The following is a 7211-nucleotide window of genomic DNA, read 5'->3' on the forward strand; positions in this document are numbered from 1 at the left end:
GATGGATCTCATAGACTGATGGTAAAGACAGACATACACACACAGATAATCAAAATGGTTGAGGGTCATACAAACACAGGTACTTTTACAGCAAGAGAACGCTACCTCCTAACTTTATTTCCAGTATTAATGATTTTTAACTTCTTTGTAAATACCATCTTGGTGTAGGCATAATGATGGGAAAACTTTAGAACAAAAAAAAAAAGTCATTGCAGTCTAAAGTGTTGTAAATATGAATATATTATTTAATATTAATATTTTATCAAATAATATTTTGGTCTGTTAAAGGTTGTCCTGTGAATACCAGCCCAGTAAGGCAATGGTATTAGGACAAAATAGAAAGGATGAGCCAAGCTCTGGCATTATTGAACAGCATAAACTCTGCACATATATGGAATAAATTCACACAATTTCTTAAAATACAAGAATTTATTAACAAAAATAAATGAACTCAAAGTCAAACATATTTCAATCAACAAACTCTTTACTATGCTAAAACAATCCAACTAAACTACCAAGCAGAATTAAAGAATAACAAAGACTAATGGGCTATGTACAGAAAGAACAAGTTAATTAAAGACGGTTGAAAATCATGACCAAAAGAGTGATGCAACATTACCATGCAATGTTTATGTTTGAGAACCAAGGATTATCTTGAAGAATCTGGAAGTGAAGTTCAGTTAGTCTTGGAACCAACTTTGGCAATAATCAGCATACCTTTAGACAACCATTCACAATGCAAGATCAGATAAAATATTATTTTAATAAAATAATGTTTTAAAGAATGATCGGCTGAATAAAACCAACCTTCTGGATGACTAATTCTCAATGGTGTTTAATTAGCTGCCTTTATTTATTAAAACAATATTTAAAAAAATATCATTTAGGAAATATTAAAATATTTAAGGAAATATTTTGGAAAAGAACCAAATCTTTCTGGAGAAATGGGACATGTTTACTTAGTTATCAAGTTCAGTAAAATAATATTTAAGGGAATATTATTTTACTGGATTGAAAACCAACAACCTTTTTGGGTAAATGATCTTTAGCAGGCAAGCACGTGTTCTTAGCTGTTAGCAGTTAAAGCTAACAAAAGACGCTGATAGCTTCTCATCCGAATCAAATACATACCGTTAATAAAAGGGTTAAAATGCATAAGCGTGGACGGCGCGTTTTGGCCGATCTGCTGTGTTTAAAATCACCCTTCAAGTAAAGTTTGTCTCAACTTTAAAACCACACAAACACAGAACACAAAACTGAGCACATGTGCTGAGCAGTTAGAGAAACAAAACCAAACTTCATAAAACAAAAAAAATATTTAGATTATTTCATTCTAAACTACTTCTATCTCTCTGCCCAAACCTAACCTCTTATGTGAACCGTGCTGAGGAAACGTTGTCCAGGGCGACGAAGTTCGAAGAAAGCTTCCACAGTGAACAAAAGGTTAGCTTCAGCTAACCTCCGTAGCTGTTGGGTGGGGCAGCTCGTTCTGTCGGCCGGCCAAACTGCACGATGCTGCCGTAACCACGGTGATGCGGTCCCCGTTGTCCTCCTTTCAGACCGGGAAAACTGCTCCACTCTGCGTTGTAGAGACAGGGTCTCTGCTGGGAACTCTCTATAACACAGTTTGATTCTGTAGACCTCAGAGAGAAAAGTCAAGCAAGGCTTGTACCTTAATTACCCCATTCATGAATGAATACCAGATACACAAACAGCAATTCATTCGTACTTAACTTAGTGCATATGATCACGTGATCGTATGACACTCTTGGATCCAGTTTGAAGAGTTATGTCTGTTTACCAGCAAAGAGACATTGGCACGCTGTGTCTCTCCTGTCCCGATCCTCACCAGTGTGGAAGAGGTCAGTTCGTTGAAAAGGGGGGTTTTTATACGGACAGTGGCATCACGGGAAGTCCGCTGTTGCCCCTTTTTCTGGCTGGAAGTAGGTTAATGCGATTTATTTTGAAAGTTCCAGAAAAGTTCATACCGGACTTTCATGTTGTAATCCATGGCTGCGGTCCCAACAAATGGTACCAAACCAAATCATGGCACTGGGACTCTGTGTTAAATGGGGCTACAGTAATTTCTGGGATATTTTTTGACTGAAACAGAAAAAAGTTTTACAAACACTACATAAGAAATAATTCTCTAGAAATATTCCCATTAAAACAATGGCTGTAATATTTAATGAGGGATCTAAACTTTTCATCTATTCTAACATGTCCTTGTCAATGTTTTAATTAAGATCCCAGGAGATTGATCAGGTTCAACAGCAGACATCTTCTGAGACAAGGTAAGTATATAATTTACTTATAATTTTTTTTTTTTTTACCGTGTGTTCAGCAGAGTGGCACTCAGAAATGTTGTCTGTGTGCCAAGAAGATATATATATATATATATATATATATATATATATATATATATAAAAAAAAGCTTTATTAGAAACTGCTTTGGAATTATTTCAATTGTTATGGACAGGGAGACAGAAAAGAAGCAAGAAAGAGAGAGAGTTGTGGCAAAAAGGATAAAGGGAGTCAACCATGACAGTCCCACAACATCCAGAGAGACTTGAGGTACTTAGGGCAGATCTCATCCACCCCTGAAGCCCTGCCACTGTGGAGTTTTTAACCACCTCGGTGACAGCCTGGGTGATGAAAGAGTCCAACCCCGAGTCCCCAGCCTCTACTTTCACCAGGGAATGTATGACAGCAGGATTGAGGGGATCCTCGAAGTACTCCTTTCACTGCCTAATAATGTCCCCAGTCGAGGTCAGCAGCTAAATGGTAAATGGACTGAACTTATATAGAGCTTTTCCAGTCATACAGACTGCTCAAAGCACTTTACACTAGAGCCACATTCACCCAATCGCACTCACCAACGCTCACACATTCATACATCGGTAGGCAACTTGAGGTTAAATGCCTTGCCCAGGGGCACATCAACATATGGCAGGAGGAAGCTGGAATCGAACCCACAACCTTCTGATTGCAAGATGACTACTCTTCCTACTGAGCCACACTCACCTCAACCCTACTGTAAACAGTGTTGGCAAAGCACTGTTTCCCCCTCAGGAGGCGCCAGATGGTTTGCAAGAATTGCTTCGAGGCCAACCTGTAGTTTATCTTCATGGCCTCAGGAGTCCCACAAGCCATCCACAGACAATAAGACTCCTTCTTCAGCTTGACAGCATCCCTTGGTGTCCACCACTGGGTTCGGGAATTGCCGGCGGAGGTGGAAGTTGAATACATCCCTGGCCGAGGGCTCCGCCAAAAGTTTCCAGCAGACCCTCACTATACACTTGGGCCTGCCATGTCTGTCTGGCTTTCTTCTTTTACAGCGGATCCAACTCACTACCAGGTGGTGATCAGTGGACAGCTCAGCCCCTCTCTTCACCTGAGTGTCCAAAACATGCAGCCGAAGGTCTGATGATACGACAACAAAGTTGATCATTGACCTCCTGCCTACGGTGTCCTGGTGCCAAGTGCACTGATGGACACCCTTATGTTTGAACATGGTGTTCATTATGGACAATCCGTGACTAGCACAGAAGTCCAAATAACGAAACACTACTCGGATTCAGATCGGGGAGGCCATTCATCCCAATCATGTCTCTCCAGGTATCACTGTCATTTCCCACAAGGGCATTAAAGTCCCCCAGCAGAATAACGGAGTCCTTAGGAGGGGCACAATGTGGCACCCCTTACAGGGATGCCAAGAACGCCGGGTACTCTGCACTACCGCTCAGCCCGTAGGCCAAAACGACAGTCAGAGACCTGTCCCTGACCCAAAGGCGCATGGATGCGACCCTCTCATCCACCGGGGTAAACACCAATACGAGACGGCTGAGCTGGGTGGCAACAAGCAAATCAAACCCAGCCCGCCGCCTCTCCCCTCGAGCAACTCCATAGTAGAAGAGAATCCAACCCCTTGCAAGGAGCTGGTTCTAGAGCCCACACTGTGCATGGACGTGAGCCCAACTATTTGTAGACATATAATTTTAATTTGGGAATCACATGGTTGTTTGGTTTGTCTTGGATTAATTCAGTTGCAGCTGATTTTAATGCAGTGTACTTCAGTTCAGAGCAACTGAAATGAGTTTATTTGGTGGTTGTTTTAAAATTCTAATAATAAAACAAATATGTTGCATTTGTTTTTTTAAATCCTTTTTCAAAGGAGAAGAGTTTTGTAAATAAACCAAATAGACAATGTTTAAATTACCTTAAGTAACAGTTCACCTAATTGGCCATTTTCTAAGTTTCCGTTTGCCAGTGGTTTGATATTTTAATCATTCTTAATATGAAAGTAAAACTGTGTATATCTTTAATGTTTTCCTCTGAAAAAGAATATGTTATGATCTTTGGATCTGATATTTTATATTTTAAAGTTAATATCAAAGACATCCTTTTTTTACTTTTTCAAAATCTCATCCTGAGGTGGAGAAAAATCCAACCACCAATGTTTTCAGTAACAATTTTGTTCCACAGGTTACTTCTGGAAAACAAGGCGAAAGACCGGAGAATAATGAGCCAAAGGTATGGACATATGAGGAAATATGAACAACAACCACGGAAAAAAATTGTTGAATTTTAAATAAAAAGCCCATCACACACAGGAAGCAAAAAATCTTAAATGATACTTTTAACCTTGAATATCAAATCTTTGTGAATAATTTTTGTGAAATTTGTATAGACATTTTGAGGAGGACTGAATATATCAAAATCCATCTGATCTTCATATTGTTTTCATTATGAGACGTTATGAATCTATTGAAACATTTCATGAAAATTAAGAAGAGAAAATCAGCCATCAGATGTAATAGCCCAAATACCCTGGTGGTTCTCTGACCTGTGTCATGACTGAGAAACTGGAACTTTCATCTCACAGCAGTCTCACCCAGACTTACTGAACATGTGTTCAGTGAAGTACTGGTAATAACATCATACAGACGTGTAGATTACTTAAATAGGGGACATCATCAGGGTGGAGTTATTTGGGCACATTTAATGAGCATCGTGATCGACTGGCGGATGAGAAGTCAGAAGGAAAAGCACAGAACCACTGGTCCAGCAGAACTTTTATATGTTAAAGAAACGGCACATAAGGTTAATAGCAGCATAATACATAAGACATTTATTTTTTGCTCCTCTGTGCAAAAGAGCACAAAAATAAACCCAGCGCCTGGGTTCATGACAGCATTGTGTCTAAAACTGTTATAGTATTATTAGAACTATTATTATAACCAAACCATTCCTATATTCTGATTTGTTTAATTGAAGTCACTGAAAGTATTTAAACTGTAACTGCTGATGTTTCACACAACTTGGCAAAAAGGAACTCATGAAAGCTTCACTGAGACCAACTGGAGCAAGCTTGTCCAAACCTTTTGTCTCGTGGGCAAAAATCATCAACTTAAAAGTATTCATGGCCAAAAGTATCATTAGACATTAAAACCCTAACTAAAATCACAAAAAAACGTTTTTTTGAGTGAAACTCAATGAATATGTGGTCATATTTACTATGAAAGAAAGGGCAAAAGCATGATAATTAAAAGATAAAAAAATGAATACTTGGTGTTTTACCTAATATTTTTTTCATTGTTTGAGATTTCCATGTGTCCATAACAATTGTGCCCTAATTAAACATAATAAGTCTTCATTTGCATCAACCATCTGTGCTGGCTGCCCAAATTTGTATAATTCTTAAATTTGCAGTCGACAGCTGCACAAAATCCTTTCAGGGACCTCAATGGGAGTTTTGAGATATCCTGTGTTTTTCATACTCCCTGTTTTCTTGTAATAAATGTTGGATCTGAAGGGACACATCAAGATAAATCTGACTGGGTTTCTTTTATACAGAATAAATGATGCAGAATGGCTTCAAAGAACAAGGTACACATTTCTTTCTTTCTTTCTTTCTTTCTTTCTTTCTTTCTTTCTTTCTTTCTTTCTTTCTTTGAGCTGGTTTTCATGCTGTGCATTTTACTACTCAGATCTGATCTTAAAGAAAAGGACAGAGAAATTGAAGCCTTGCAGCAAAGGTACTTTCATTCTTTGATGTGAAACTTTTTTTATTTAAACTTTCTAAAAGGTTTAGTGGATGGGTAAAGAAAAAAAAGTATAATGTTGTCTTCAAGTATCTCCTGATAAAATCCTGTCACAGTGTGTCTAAACCTTTGATAAACAAGCCATTTATACCAGCTCATGCCCTGTTATGTAAAACTGACATCAAGGACCACATTCCTGCTGTGACTGTTGATGTTTCCAACACATAAAACTGTAGCCAATCGTAAATCACATTTCACTGTTTTGAATAAGCACTTTTATAGGTACAGGTCCCATGTAACATTTACAGGACAGAAGAAACTGTGTACATAATGTTAGAATTATTTTGACCCACTCATTTCTATGTCTGAGGATTTTATTAATCATATTTTATTACCTTTAAATGCCTTAATTGTGTACACACTACAACACAAATTCTTATATTATTTGTAAAGTTGTGGGATTTGTTTAGAGTAAATTCCTGTAATTGAAACCAAATGAATTATTTAACTCTATGATGTGAAAGAAACATCTGTTTCATCTTCTGATTTCTCCAAATAAACATTTCATGAAATTCTTTAACTAATTAAAGGATCAGACAGATGGAGACTAATGAACAAAGGCAGCATTACTTAAGGTAAATATTTGACTTGCAGTTTATTCAAGAAGAATAATCATTATCTGACTGAGACCAGTGGTTGTATAGTCTACATGTCAGATTAAGCTGCTCATTTTACTTCCCAGATTGTCTCTGAAAGACAAGGAAAAGGAAACTGAAGCTCTCAAACAAAGGTAAGTCACGTTCAATTTGAAGCTTGATATCTCTTTTTCTACTTTTTTAATTACTGTGTGATTGGATAAGACACATCAATATAGATATGACTATGTTGCTTTTATACAGAATAAATGAAGTAGAAGGGGAACTTCAAATGACAAGGTTAAAATTTTTTTCGGTTTTATCTTTCTTCGTTAACTGTGAGCTGGTTTTCATTCTGTGTATTTGACTTCTCAGATATGCTTTGAAAAAGGATAGGAAAGCTGAAGCACACCAGCAAAGGTACTTCCATTCATTGATTCGTACTCGTCGTCTTCCGCTTATCCGAGACCGGGTCGCGGGGGCAGCAGACTCAGCAGAGACGCCCAGACGTCCCTCTCTCCAGACACCTCCT

At 38.0% G+C, this 7211-nt stretch overlaps 1 long non-coding RNA gene across 1 annotated transcript; it reads left to right on the top strand.

The window, feature by feature from the left end:
- The first annotated feature begins 2244 nt into the window (after window positions 1-2244).
- Window positions 2245-6038, top strand: LOC124871222. The gene is made up of 4 exons (XR_007038977.1): window positions 2245-2294; window positions 4486-4533; window positions 5857-5889; window positions 5991-6038. It is a non-coding gene; the product is annotated as an uncharacterized LOC124871222 (long non-coding RNA).
- The last annotated feature ends 1173 nt before the right edge of the window (window positions 6039-7211 follow it).

This window comes from Girardinichthys multiradiatus, chromosome 7 (assembly GCF_021462225.1).
Source record: "Girardinichthys multiradiatus isolate DD_20200921_A chromosome 7, DD_fGirMul_XY1, whole genome shotgun sequence".
In the NCBI taxonomy this organism is placed as follows: domain Eukaryota; kingdom Metazoa; phylum Chordata; class Actinopteri; order Cyprinodontiformes; family Goodeidae; genus Girardinichthys; species Girardinichthys multiradiatus.